The 15678-nt window shown below is 38.7% G+C and overlaps 1 protein-coding gene across 18 annotated transcripts in view; it reads right to left on the reverse strand.

The window, feature by feature from the left end:
* Window positions 1-15678, reverse strand: part of LOC136423492 (muscleblind-like protein 1) — a 182509-nt gene that overhangs the window by 110791 nt on the left and 56040 nt on the right. For 8 of the 18 annotated variants that reach the window (XR_010753742.1, XM_066411675.1, XM_066411670.1 and 5 more), the window contains exon 1: window positions 9016-9147. The exons of 2 other annotated variants lie outside the window; for them this stretch is intronic. The gene's annotated coding sequence lies outside the window, so the exon portion shown is untranslated. Of the gene's footprint in view, window positions 1-2250; window positions 2349-9015; window positions 9149-15678 lie in introns of those variants that run through there. 8 more of the 18 variants (XR_010753743.1, XR_010753744.1, XR_010753745.1 and 5 more) reach the window with 2 other exon arrangements.

The following is a 15678-nucleotide window of genomic DNA, read 5'->3' on the forward strand; positions in this document are numbered from 1 at the left end:
ATTGACCCCACAGGGAGTCACAAATTTCTTTCCATCTCTTCTATTTCTTTTCATGAAAGTGCTAGGACTGCTAAAGGCATATCAAACCGTAAGAGGTAGAAACAGGGGTGAAAATACCAAGGATCCTGACACTGGAAGCGAGAAAAGGCCAAATTAACGTCATCATTAGACAAGTGCAAGCTTATATTTGTATGTATATATGCAAACTGTGATGTTTTCTGTTGTGACCTGTACTAAACCCAGTTGGGTATGTGTGTGCAATAAAGGTCTTAAAGGTTCATTCATTATAATAGAACACAGTGGACAGGTTTTGTCTAAAAAATAAAGTAGGCTCCGTACGTCGTTTTCTGTCAGAACCACTGCTGGATTTCATAGAATTTTCAACAGAAGTACACAATATGAAATAAAGTTAACTGAACATCTAAAAACAATTCCATGAAATAACTTCAAAGTTTACATAGTTGTACAAATAAATACTCCTCTATCAAAGCTGATGGACACTGGGTATCTTTCGGTTTGTGACACTTTGTTAAAAGAGACAAGAGAGCAAGTAAATTCTTTACAAACTTCAACCATTAAGATACAATTAACTCTATACAGGGTTAAACATCATCAACTTCATCGAGAAGAGTTTTAGGAGATGAAAATTAGAAAAGACATTTTGTGGAACTCTTGGAGAGGGACAGTGAGCTTCACAGGTCACCTGACTAGTATCCAACCATGCTGGCCTAAACAGACCTACTTCAAGGCCACCTCTCAGTGAAAAGAGTTTTACCAGATGAATATTAGAGAAGAAATTTTGCGGAACTGTTTGGGAGGGTCAGTGAGATTGAACACAGGTCACCTGACTAGTATCCAACCGTGCTGACCTAAACAGACCTACTTTAAGGCCACCTCTCCTGTTCAACACAACAATAACACGGGTCTCTCTCTCAGACCTTCAGGTGTTGATCAACAAGAAGAAAGGGTGTCAACAGACCAGGAGACATATGATAGGGTCAGAGCAGGTCAGACAGATCTGTTACCCCTCCTGTGTTGTAGGGGACCCCATATCCTGTTTTCCTTGTAATCCTAGCCGCACTTTCTCTCAACTACCACAAAAGCAACCTGTATGGTTTATTCTGAAACGTTTGAAGCTGTGCTGTGGAGTAAGTAAATGCTGGTGAAAGATTTAACATCGGTCTTATTCTACGGGAAATATTAGATAGACTTTCTCACCTCGGTATACGTAATCAAAGACCATCAGTAAAGAATCAAGTAATGCTACCTGGATTCCATGTTTAATGGTATTCTAATAGATTGTACAGGTTTTTCTGAAATATAAGATTCAGCTGACATAAAGGAAGAACTAAAAGGCACATTTGAAATTCACTATGACAAGTTAAGTATATGGAAAGTCTTGATACCACAAGCACTTGCACCTGCACTTAGCTTCTACAGTTCGTTTTACATGGCACAGAAAGTGTAAACAAAGGATATCCCAGTCACCCATTATACATGGTATTCACCAGAGTAATTTGCCATGAATGCCAAATTTCATGTCTAGCTGACCCATAAATGTGTTATGGGAGTTTGGCATGATTATCCCCAGTACCTGGAATGCTGCATGCCAAACTACATGTCTGATTTTTCACACTCAAGGTCTAGTGGAGCTGCCTAGCTGGACTGAAATCCAATCCCTGTCCTACTCCCCAAATACTGCTGCCATGCTTTGAGTTCAAGGCCAGGAATGCTGGTTCTACTAAAAAGAAAAGACAATGACTTGCACACTGAGCAAACTAGATCTTTATCGCACATTCTCGGCCTATTCAGAACACAACTCACTTCCTATTGGGTGGAGTGTGAACTTAGGTCTACATTCTCCAACGAGCAACAAAGATGGCGTCTGTCTGAGAACGTTTAGACCCCTGCCGGGCAATTTCCTTCTTTAAATTCCAAGTATGCTCAACGCCCACCTTTCTGTGGATCCCTTATCAGTATAAAGCATACAGTACACATGAAAACATGGCAACTTGCGTCTTTAAGTATAAGACAACAAAAAATGAAGTAATGGTGGCAAGTACCCCCCTCCCCAATCTGAACTTGAACTTCCAGTACTAGACAGTTTGGACAGAAGGTTTGATTTCTACATTAGAGTTCACTAATACAGCCCCAAGCCTCCCTTCTCAATAGCCCTATGGCCTACATTTCGGACAGGTTGCCACAGAAGCCTAATGTGTGTAAATCAGTGCCTGATAGAGTTGGACTTACCAGGTCAATCGCACAGGCTGCACACGCTGTTAGACTGGGGTGGGCGGGAAACGAGCCTTTGTTGTGCGTATGGACCATTTGACAAGGTAAACAAAGGGGTCTCAAGGTAGAAAAAAAACAAGGTCACCAAGCCAGACAGGCCAGGGTTCAAGGTACAGTTCTACAGTAATTAACTGATACATCTTTATACTGAATATAATAACCAAGTTTTTAAATTATACCCAGTTTAGCTTAAAAATCCCCTTGCTTAAAAAATGTGTACATTCTTAAAAACATTTTTAAATTGAGGAACAACGAAAGGAGTCAGTGTCCTTTACATTTAGGGGGAAACAATGAAACAAGATAAAGATAAACCAGCACTGTTTTGTGATTTAACCAACAAGTGTTGATATTTAGTTGGAAGAACTTTATTTTGTCTAATAATTTCAGGATGAAATCTATCTATCTATTCTATTCATTTATTTGTAGAAGGCACCTGGCAAATGCACTACAAATTATAGTTTTGAAAAAATCTGACCTACATAATGAAAACATGTTATAAATTCATTTATCTATATCTGATAAAATGCCTATGATTCCTAAAATCAAAAGAGTAAATTTCTACAATTTTTTTCTAATACAAACCAAGCAATTTCCCTTCCAAGGCTGGTCCAACATGAGCTACCCCCCTCCCCACCAATACACACCAGGGACACCAGTACTAATCAGTTTATCACCACTTGTCAACACTACTACAATCTTATCTAGTACATGTTAATTGGTTGTAACTACCCGTTAATTGATTACTCCCATTGAGCTGCTAATCTAGGTTAAACTACCCATGATGTTCTGCCCAGCATGGGGCCATTGTTTTCTGTTTATCTAAGTGATCAGGGTGCTTGTTTATCTTGTTGTCTCCTGGTGTCTGTGTGGGATTAGAGGGCTCAACAATGTAAACACTGCCACATCTGCCTAGCCCACTGGGGAATAGGGATTCCCACTAGAAAGTTAAATACCCCTCTTTCTGTAACAAGTGTCATGCTGTAAGTGGATAGCTATGGCTTCAGTTCAATAGACTCTCTTGCATGCTAGATGTAGTTAGATACCACATTTTACATCACTGTAATTGTACTTCTAGTTCTGCTTTATTATAATGACCTGTACTGAGAAGTAAGAGCACATTTATTCATTTATTCTAAACCCTGCTGCCTTACAGCATAAACAACGAAAATTTGGTGCCAAACTGCTATCTCAATAGGAGAAGGGTAACTATCTTTGCAATTATAGATATTGATGCCAATCTCAAATGCTGGAAATCAAGATTTATCAGAGGAACCAACCCCTTTCTATGAAAAGGGAAAAGGAACAAATAATCATATTGCTGTTTGAATATAGAGGACTATGAAAATAGTTTTTGTCCTGAAGGTATGCGTGATTTGTCTTTTTAGCCAGTCAGGGACAACCTCAAGCAGATATAGGGGAACTTCACAAGCCTTATACATAGTCTTTTATGTCCCTAGAAAAAGGGGAGTTCCTACCACAAAATCCGATCTGTGTAACATAACAAAAGCCATTAAAAAAACTAGGCTAACTTCTGCGTCTTCTACAAAATTGCTATGTGACACATGTATAGAGCCCCATAACCCCTTCTACAGGACAAGATTTGGTTAATACATTTCCTTCCAGCCATCATGACACCCATCAACAAATCTAATGAAAAAGTGATATACACTGATGGTGGGAGCTTGTTGCTCAATACCAACAGGTCATACATAGTCATGCTTGCTGGCCTTCTCCTAGACAGTAACAGTTCTGGAATCAGGAACACGACCAATAGGACATTTACAAGCAAGGAAAGGCTAAAATGTGTGGGTTTAGAATACCGCCTTGTTTTTCGCATTCCCTGGGAAAGTTGTCAGAGTGCTTAGTCTAGTAATCACGTTTTTTGAGAGTGACGTCATCTAAGCATCTGCATTGTTTTGCTTGAGGGGCATGAGGTACAACGACATTCTTTCCACCTGGAAATGGAGTTCGTGCCCTTAATTATGATTTTGAAGGAGGATTCCAGACAGCTGTTAATGATGTTTATGGCAAAGTTGAAAAGTGCCAAGCACTTCATCTCCTGCGATCTTCTACGCAAAGCCTTTCTTACTCTGTGACCAAAAATGGATATCCCAGTCTCTTTAGGAATACAACAAAGTTCACGGCAAGCTACGTTCCAACTTGATTCAGGGCTCAAAATCTGTCTCTCTGTCAGCCAGGCTAACAGCTCAAAATACTTATCTCCAATTTGCAGAAGAATTTTGAAGATTGCCAAAAATAGATGAACAAAATTGTCATCTTGCAGGCTAAATACATTTAGGTCTAGTATTATGAACTATCACATATTGTAGAAAACAAAAAACAACTATTTTGAGACATTTTTACCAGTTGCCAGACATATTATGCTTAAGACACAGACTTTTTAGATTATTCCTTTTCTTCCTTTTCATACCTCACACCATTGAGATGACCAAGTCCATGCAAGCAATTTAACAGTAAAGGTTGGTTTTTTCAGTAAGTCCATGGGACAAAACCCACCCAATTACCAACAATGTAAACAGTGTGTGAGGGAGGAGGTGAGTCATTGCCTATTTAACACTCCCTGTACAAATACAGACAAACTGTCAACAGAACACACAAAGGACACCCTGCCCCAGCAGTCACAATCAGGTCAAAACTCTGCAAAAAATTAAACTCTCTGAACGTGGAACACTGCATGTTCGGTTTATAGCTCTTTTAAGCTGCCATACTGCACCTAGTGAATCTAAACATCATATCTGTATACACGTACATGTAGGTACATACTTATACATGGTAGAAACGACTGAATATCTCTTTTATTCTATGGAAGTATCCAGTATACACAGTTTAAGTCACTGTAAATTTACCGCTTAACAGTACGGCTGATGTGAAACCTTACACAAACAGAACTATAACAGGCTTTGGTAGCTGGCAGTCTGACTTTCGGGGGTCGCTCGTCTGTCTACACTCGTTCAAAGGAAAAATGATGTAATGTATATTTGTACTAAATGAATACTAGTATACAATTTGATTATAAGATATGATGTGGAAAAGGCAGTCTTTGCCATTATGGTCCACATGTTTTGGTCATTCCCACACGATGAGGACCCATTGAAAGATTAGAACGTCATTATTCATTGCACATTTTACAGAATAGTTTCCCAACATTTAGCTGCAGGCTGTACAATGTTCATCACATATGTTGTGTCTACCGCTGAGAGCATTTGTACGTGTCAAATTGAATGCATTTGCTGTTAAGCTGAAACGCTGCATTCCCAAAAAGCTTCTACAATAATATAACACCAAAACATTTTCTACATCACTAAGTGACTGTTTACAACAATTCAAAAATAATCAAGCTCTCACAACGATTATGTTTATCAATAGATACGCCCTTGACCTAAGCTTCAACAGCCTAATTTTTTAAAAACTTTATATCTTTGTAACTTGACCTTCTTTTCTACTTCTTCTAAGAAAAAAACTACAGCAACGAAACTTTTGCACAATGAATTTGGCCCTGTTATCATTTTTCGCCCACGGCTAAAAATGATTCATATGCTATGCATGCATATGGTCATTGCTACTTGGGCACGTACATGTAGAGGAGACCAAGAAGTTGGACCCCTCCCCAAATGACAACTGATAACAAGTGACGGGCAACTAACAGAATACCAACTAGGTTTTCTGCAGTGTGCATGCACTTTATTTCTGATTCATCGCACATATATGCAACATTGCTATGCAGAAAAGCAGGCCAGTGGCATATACAGACTTGAGTTGGATCAGCGAGCTTGTCTGGCCTGACTGAAACAGTTGAAACTGGATTAAGTGAATAGAGACACATGGACAAGCCCATTACATTGGGCGAAGGGGTAGCAACCCCTCCCTGTAAAATTATACTCCGCTACTGAAACAGCAAGGGAACTTTCACTACCAAAAATTTTTTTCTTGCTTTTCTAGTTTTTCTCGTTTTTCTTAACTTGTGTCTTATATTAAGAATTAAGAATGAGTAAGAAAGAAAAATTGAAGAATGAGTTTGATTCTTTCCATGGAAATTCTCGCAGCAAGGAACACTTTCCTAATTGTTTTAAGGTACGAAACTATTTCTCAGATTTTTACTCTCAAGGATTTCTAGAAATTCAAATCAAAATTTCTTGTTTTCATTGACTTCAAGATTATTTTTCTTGTTATTTTTTAGAAAATATTCAAATTTTTCTCTCCCCTTTCTTGAAAAATCTTTGTAAGATAAGAGAAAAATTCTTAACTCGTGGACAAAATATTTTTCTTAAACACAGAACGTTTTCATCTTTTAAGAACATTTTTCTCTGTATAAGAAAAAACAAGACATATAACATATGACATATAGACAATATATTAATGGTGCATTTTACTGAATTTGGCTACAGTTTACAAACAGGTGGTCAAACTGAGTTTTGTTTTCAGTTTGGATTTTTCACTCTCGATGCTGTCCATTTATCCTATCCCTTCATCCATGGACTAACCAGTAATCAATCTCAGTTAGAAACCTTTCAGTTCACTTTAATACCCTTGGGTAAAAGCCAGAGTTCCACTTCAGATCCATCCTTCATATCCTGAACTCAGACTTGTACAACATTACAAGTGTAGTCAATGGAGGTATAGTCAATACAAGAAACACTGCCTGAAGGAATGGACAAGCATCAAGCATTCTTCAAGGGCAAATTCGTCGTAGATAGCATTTACTGTAAATGCATTTAAGTTTGCATGGTTTTTATTTCGCGCCAAGGTGAAAATGGGGTGTTCGCAGTGGTTTTAAGTTTGCGGCAGTGCTATAGTCACATACTGCTACAGTATTGGACAGAAATGTTTGAGGTGGTTTTAAGTTTGCGGTGAAACAGTCGCCGCGAAAACTGCGAACATAAAACCACAGTGAACATTTCTGCATATACAGTATTTGATTATATAACACAAGGAGCCTGAGGGTTTCTTCAAGTATTTGAAAGAAAGTTCTTTTACACAAACAAAGCTAGTCTTGTTTAATGTTTTGGCAGGTATATTTTGAAATGTGCCAAAATTTTGCTTGTGCATCTCTATCATTTCTATCTTCAAAGAGACTTGATTACCCCAATAAAAAGACATAATCAGAGGCTCTCCTCAATGGAACATTCTCTACTTCTTTTTGACAGTTTTTGCAAGTTTATTAGCAGTCATTCAAACCCTATGTACTGTACGACAACCCGTGCAACAGTTACATTTGAAAAATTCCAAATGTAAACAGCAATCTATATTCAGCGAAGGCAGTGGCTGCCGTGACTCTTTATCTGAATCACCCACATGTACGCGTCTGCCTCAACATTCTGAGCACCGAGCACTCTCTCCATGATTGAAGAACTTTCTGGACGTAAGTTGAATTCTTAACTCAAAGGCAATTGATTTTCAAGGGCCACTATCAGGCACAGTTGTCTAAACTCCTAAGTGGTTTTAGTAAGCTTCTTTATCATGAAGAGGGGTGGATCCATGCTCCTGTACTTTTCTTTTCTACCAATCATGCAAATTTATGCAAAAATTTCCAGATACCTGTAACACAACATGTTTACTGTGAATACAAAATTCCTATTTGGACCAACACAGCAGATGACAACATACAATATAACGAGTTTGAGAGATGAAAAGTTGCTTATCATAGTGTATTTTTAAAGCTGTTAGGTGCCAAGAATATGTCAATTTTGTATATGATAGCAAAATCTGTATGGATAGCAAATAATGCTGTTCACATCATATGATTTTTTAGAAAAAGTATTTACATAAAGGTGGAACAGTTCTCGATCATGATCAGTGTGCTCAAATACCAACAAATTGACCATATAGTCATTTTCACAGGGGCATCTATTTTGAATGCACCACGACCTTAGTGAAGTCCTTTCTACATTGTTTTCTTTAAATATTTTTCTCTCTCCAGACACACACAACAGACACATATGGACTACAAATAGACCTCCCGCATACAAAATATGCAGCAGGTATTTACAACACTAGTACTCATATGCCCAATGCAGAAGAAGTGCTCTAAAAAAATGCAAAGTGCCTCCCTTAGACAAACAATTCAATCCACATCTCCCACAATTGGTATGCCACACAGCCAAGTATACCACTTGATTATATCCTTGATTTGCAAGCAGACAACCATGCTTCCCTCCCCTAGGCACCTTCAAAGCTTCACTGCCCAACAAATGCCTAGTGATTTATCATCAGGATCTCCCCAAACTCCTATCACGCCCTCCAGGAAATAATCACAGTTGTTATTCTTTTAATTGCAAATATCATGTTACCAAAAATGATTTCCTTATGGGAACAATATCCTCCCGTGCTTTTGTTGACAAGTATACCATTACTCCATATCACTTGAAATTAAACTGTATATAATAATCCTGTTAATGACTGCAGTATATACAGATGATTAAGATTATTCTAGACTGACAACGATGTTTGGCGTAGCTGCAAGACCCCGGATCGGTTTCACCGACTGGGTGCAACCGAAATAACCGAAAATCCCAAACACCACCCAACGAGGTGAACTCATGCCTTTTTCCTATATTACTTCTAAACGATCATTGTTTTCGCCGTTTGCTACTGTTACTAATCGGGTTAAACAAGTGGGAAACGTGATCGCACCCCGGCGGGAAAGGAAAGTTACAAAGATTGAGGCTAAAACCCAGGATTTGAAGGGAAGCGTGGGGTACTTACTTCCTCCAGCACACAGCAGTTAGAAAATGAGCGGCATGTGACGTTATCACAGTCAGGCCAAGGCCAATGATCAAGTGCCTAGCGTTTTGACACGTCTATTTATACACAGGGAAGGCTGCAGAGCAGGAAATTGATCCTTTTGTTTGCACATCTACCACAGCTCCACCCAATCACAGGACAGAATTTTCCTTGTCCTTGCCACTCCCCATTTTTCCAAGTTCAAAATGAGAGGTATAATGTTGTCTCCGGCATGGCCTGTGCTGTGGTATTGCAGTGGTGTCTGCATTACCCCACTGAGGTTCCGTTAGGGGATGTCTTCTGACATTACCTCAGAATTACATGCCATTTACTCCATACCAGACACCACGTACACTTCAATTCGTTTTTCACCTTTTCCTAGGACATCTGAATGATAACACAACACATACAGGCATGTGAGAACATTAATGTATCATTTGCAATTTTCTTCCAAGCTACCTTTGACCTTTGATCCTCATTTTTTGGCGTTTATTTACCACTATTGCTTTATCAATGAAATATCAAGCTTTGCTAGAAAAATAATGTTAGCAATAAAGTTCAAGATATATTGTCAATTGCCAAAAACGAGGTGCTTATCATGTCAAACATCAAAAAGCAATTTCAGCTTGCAGACTATCCAACTTGATATTTGGTTATTTTGATGTAACGTTAAAGGAAAAGAAATGTCACTTTAGTGGCTGAACATACATTAACGTTATAGCTTTGCCACAAATATCAGCAGGACAAGTAAGTTCCTTTCCAAAAACATCAAAACAGAGTAAATATAAAATCTTCTAGATATCTTACTTACGATTGCGAGCAATTATTCACAAATTAATTTTGATGTTTACTGTTTGGTTTGTATTCTCTGTACTATAAGATTACTGTGCAAAATGACTTCTGTCAACAATAACACCAGCTGTATAGCAAGCTATTAGATCTAATACTGGCATTCTTCTCAATCAAGAGGAAAACACTACCCAACTCCAGGGCTTCACAACTTGGCCCCAACAGAAGACTGGTTGCCATCACCCTCTTTGATTCAGATTCAAAAACCTAAAATGTCACATTTCCATAAAACAGACCAACAAGATTGTAGTTTATAAGGTTAATGTCTACACTAAGAAATATACAAGTCAAAGCTATCTTTATCTTTAATTTTTTCAGTCTCAGTTATTGATTGGGGCTCATGTTGTTAATTTCTGTTGTTAAATCTGTCATATTAAACTTATGAAAATACATTTCCATCAATTTGATGTCAGGAAGCTTAAGATAAAGGGACGGGTCCAGGAGACCGCCCTGACACAAATTTAACTTCATGACATGTACTTCTTTGCATTTACTTCCTCCACCATTCTATCATGCGTCATGAAGCCAGCGGTAACGTGAAGCGTGCAACTGATTTCGCCGCGCCCGATGTTGGCACAGTTCTGGGCTCACCACTCATGCAGGGCACGTTCTCCGCAGACAGCCCAGCCAGACGGTAATAACAACCAGCCTAGCGTCTGAGGCTGCTCCATATTTCATCCTGTCCCATCCCAAAATGGCACGCCTGCACCTGTCCTTACCATGAGAGGATGGGACCATACGGCACATGCAGACATTTAAGAAACTATTAAACGGTCTGGGGGGAAATAAAAATTTCATTCCCATGTATTTCATGTATTGATTCTTTAAATCTGTTTTGTAGACTGTTTCAGTCCCCTTGTTGATAGGATTAACATCATATAATTAACTGATGAATATGGGAGACATGAAGCTGCTATTCTTAGCAGCACAAAATGAACGATGATGATGATGATGGCTGGGATTGGTTGATGAGTCTACTCACTTTGTGATGATTATTTTCTGAATAGCAGACTGAGAAGGGACCATCCTACCCCAACCCAATTACTCCTCCTTCACCCCTGTCCTCTGGAGAAGTTCAGAACACAGCCAAGTCAATTCCTCAAGACTCTCATTGCTGGAGGAACCTCTTCAAGACAAGAGAGAAATTGCAAATATAGCCCTTTGAGACCAAGGTGTACATAGGTGATAGGTACAAATTACAGTACAGAAAAAAGCTAATTCATTTGACTAACTATTCTTGCTTTTCGGTAAGGGAATGAAAATTTATGATAGAAGAACTTTATTGCGCGACTATTGTAGCAGGTACAAAGTATGGCAACAACGGTAAACATAGAACAAGACATAAGTATGGAATAAAACTATTCACTACAACAAAATGACTATCTTAGGTTTTACATTATTCAAGTTGGGCTAATGATATGTACATCCATTTGTAAATTTTGTTCAAAACAGCAAATCGTACCTTAATGAAAAAAGAACATTGTTAACATGCTATTTCTGAGTCAAACTGTTGTGTCTGTGTAACAATAGTCAATGTGAGGTCTATCCTTTCCCCTGGCAACAGAAAAACAAGTAATTTGTGATAAGCTGTGCTTTAAGTGTCAGAAAGGCACTACTGATAGCAGCGAGCTTTGATAGTGACCTTTAGCGGATCCTGGACTAACCGCCCCCACACACACTGACTCATACCAGTGTTTTTCACAAAACAATCGCTACCTTGTCTTCAGAAGGTGTTCCTTCCCACTGTGATTCACTTGTAGTTTGCCAAGACTACAAGTAAAGGTTACATTCTTCTGCAAACATGACCAATGGGGTGGTATAAGATAGCCATTGTCATCCCCTGACTTAACTGTGTTTGGATGAAAAGTGTAAACAACATCAAAACAGAATCCTGGTTCCCAACTTTTGTCTCTCGTCCCCTGATGCTTCTGAATCATTTTTCCTCTTGATGCCCAGTTTCATTCTCTTATAAACAGTGACATTTTAATCAGAGAATGTCATGGATTTGTCAGCTCTGAATACTGATTTCTGAACAGGAATAAAAAATTGTATTTTCAAAATCAAAAGATGTTGAACAGCAAGCATATACAAAGTCCCACATGCACTTTGAGTCTTATGACAGAAATGAATTGAATCATGAAAACATTTCTGAGGCAAAGGTTCACTTTCAGGTTGACTTTGGACCGAGACTATTATAGAAAATCCACGGACTGAATACTAACTGTATTCAGAAGCAAGTACGGTTGTTTGATATCCTGTATTCTAAACCTTGCAGGAACTGAAGTTTTATCCAATATACATACAGCCCCTCTAAAACTACAGACAATCCCAGACATGTAACTTGAATCTTAGGCTACAAATCAAAGGTTCTATCCAAGATTAGTGAATAATTAAGTAGCTCCGGATTCTAAACTGACTATAGATCATACTGCTACACTCAATTTCACATGTCACTGGGCCAAAGGCTTTCAGAATCTAAGTCTAATTGGCCAGAAACAACAGAATGATGAATTGTTACAAATGTCAGATTGGCAAAAGTTTTCTACCATAACCAATGAGATTGTATATGGCAAACTACTAAATGTTATAATCAATGTTGTATTATACTGACTTTAATAATTCCCTGTCATAAAATGTGTTTCAGGAATAGAGAGATTTAAGTTTATAGATTTTAATCAGTGAAGGTATAACTTCTTATTGATTCAAATTCTGTATATTCATCAAATATATTGGAAGGATGCACCAAATAGCAGTTACTCAGTACAAGCAACTGGATATGATTTTGGAGAGATGTTTCAGGTACATTGTAGCATCCACCACCTTTCGTCAGTTACATTGAGTGAGATCTGGAAACCAGTAGGTTTTTAACCATGAAGTATGAATTGATATGCAAAGAAAATGAAAACAAATTTTAGACAGTCCAATAGAAAAAAAAAATAAGACAAAGTCAAAAATTTCATTTTATTTGCATATCAATTCATAGTTTGTAGTTAAAAACCTACTGGTTTCCAGATCTCACTCAGTGTTACTGACAAAAGGTGGCGGATGCTACCTGAAAGGTCTGACCGTTCCCAAAATCACATCCAGTTGCTTGAACGTTCATTATTATTACCAAGCGCAAATGTACATGGGTAGGGGAAAACACCCTGAATTACAGAGTTTGCTGACAATTTTGAACCCGAAACAATAGCAAAATATACACATCACGTACCAGACAATTAACAAAAACTATACAATGCATTCTTGAGGTGACGATCCACAAAACATGGTTTGGTGAGTAACTTCTATTTGGCATATCTTAATAGCTGGATGTCTTAAACCTTCATCAACGTATTGGAAGGATGGTGAACATTCATGTATAGGGATGGTACAGAAACAGATACACACACGCACACACAATTGGCTATGGATAGATGTTCTTGATTGAAAGCACAATTTTGGCACCACAATAAAGGATCGAGGCATGCCACACCATGTGGAGTCTGGGCTTAGATCAGCTTTAGGAGACACATGCAGGAAGAAGGGACTGTGATGGGTTGAAGGATGGAGGGATTTGGAAGGACTTTGCGACGCAGGACAGGGAACATGGTGGGCCATTAGAAGTCAGTAACGGGTGTCTTGGAAAGTAACTTGAACTTTTTCCTTCGAGGTACACATTTTGAAACCAAACTTGTGTTGGTAATAGGGTCTGTCAGCACTAAAAAGGTTAATTACTATCTGGTACAATATTAAATCAAACAAATGAGAGAACATACACAAAGTGAGGATATTTACACATACAACACACTGCACAAGTTGAAATGAAAGGACTGATTGTTCTTTAAAGGACGTATTGTAATCGAAACATAAAACAAATTCACTGTTTTTGTTTATTCTTCTACATCATAAGTTGAATCTACCTTATTACACTTCACAGCAATATTCATCACGTATGAATGCGACTTGTAGTGTCGTAGGAACGTCTTAAAAAGAGATTACATCCGCAATTCCCACCGCTGCTTGACTTGTATGTTGTCCAACATTTCAACGTACCACCGAACGTGCAACCAAACGTGCAAAGTTCTGAAGTTTGTTCACTTGTGGTGATTTTCCTGTGACGCTCAATCTCCGACCGCAATGGTTGATTTGGGTGAGTATTAGCATTCTACGCCTGGCTTATTTGCATATTATTTCGTGGGGACCACGAAATAATATGCAAATAAGCCAGATTTTGCCAGTTTTGCGTTTTCGTCATTTCTTGATGATTGAAATGTGACAAAATGACGGGAAATATTTAGAGCTTATTTGGAAATAAATTACAAATAAGTTACAAAATGAATGTGAATCTAAATGTAGATTTTTCAAATTCTGAATATTTGTAGTTTTTTCCCACCAAACTCTACAATATGTCCCTTTAACATATTAGAACGTCAAGATCATGAATTGACGGAAGTTGACGGATGATTGAGTCAATCTCTACTTGAGCTCTGTAACAGTAGTCAAGATTAAACTTGCCATATTTGCATGGCTTCAAGAAAACTTTTACCAAGTTTCCTAGCTTCTACAAAATCAACAAGCATCACAACTAACATCTAAAAAATCAACAAGCAATCTGTACTGTAATGGATGCTTCAATTGTGCCTACTAGACAGAAGCAACACCTGAACTGCATCTAGTAAGCCCAGCTCCAAACCCAAGATAAGTCAGGTTTTATGCCTATTGGATTCCTATTGGCGCTGGAGGACTCCAAACCTGGCAGTGCACCGGGGAGGGAGAGGAGATGTTCTGATCAGACCCTGTGAGGTAAATGGGTTGTGATGGATGCACCTGCAGGCAGTCAATCCACTCTGACCCCTGGTCATGGCAGAACAAGTCTCTGGTCATCACACAGGACTGACCGCTGTCATTATAATTTACCTCCATGAACAATGGAGGTACAGTTTTTGGCCTGTCTATCTGAGTGTGTGTCTGTGTGTGTGTGTTCCCGCATTTTGTGGTCAGCATAAGTCAAGAACCTCTAGATGGATTGTAATGATATTTGGTATGCGTTTAGGTCATGGACAGACAAGGACAATTTTGGGCCCTCTGGTGTGTGACCTTGGTACTGCAGCAGAATTTTGTTGTTGTCCTGGACATGCTATGATTTTGTTGCTCTAGTGACATTACTTTCCAAACCAGACAGTGTGATCTTTACCATGTTCCATGACAGGCCCTTTCCCCGAGACCTTCAAGGAGAACCGACATCTTGAGCGACTTCTTAACGCTCCCAGTGTCATAGGCCAACCAGAACGCCAAGTTCTAGTCCCACGGAGGGTAAGAAAACTGAGCACACTTCTCTCAGGAACACTTGTGCTGTATCAGTGGATAAAACCTTCAGCCTACAGGCTGCACCTTGGCAATTAAGTCCTACTGAGGTCATTAGGTAGCTGGCCCGCTGGGATATCTTTTTCCGGTTGTGTCTTTTAACATGTTAACTCCAGAATGCCTGGATAGATTGTCTTGATATTCAGTTTGTGAGTAGGTCTAGATGAGACCACAAAATATTAAGATTTTGGGCTCCCTAGCAGCTTGTTATGGTACTGCAGCAAAACCTCGGGTGTTTGTACCTTTTGATTTGGAAACGGTACTGTTACTAAATTGAAGTTGTAGATCGCTTTTGTACATTGCTTTTGTACATTTAGGAAGAAGTAACAAGCCCCTAGGTTTAGCCCTCTAGTTTTTAAACTGAGATGCCAATGGTGTAAAGTTGACTTTGTATATGTCTAAGCATCTAACCACACCATTTAATATAACCAGATTTGACTGGTTCTGGTGACT

This window comes from Branchiostoma lanceolatum, chromosome 17, assembly GCF_035083965.1.
Source record: "Branchiostoma lanceolatum isolate klBraLanc5 chromosome 17, klBraLanc5.hap2, whole genome shotgun sequence".
Taxonomy (NCBI): domain Eukaryota; kingdom Metazoa; phylum Chordata; class Leptocardii; order Amphioxiformes; family Branchiostomatidae; genus Branchiostoma; species Branchiostoma lanceolatum.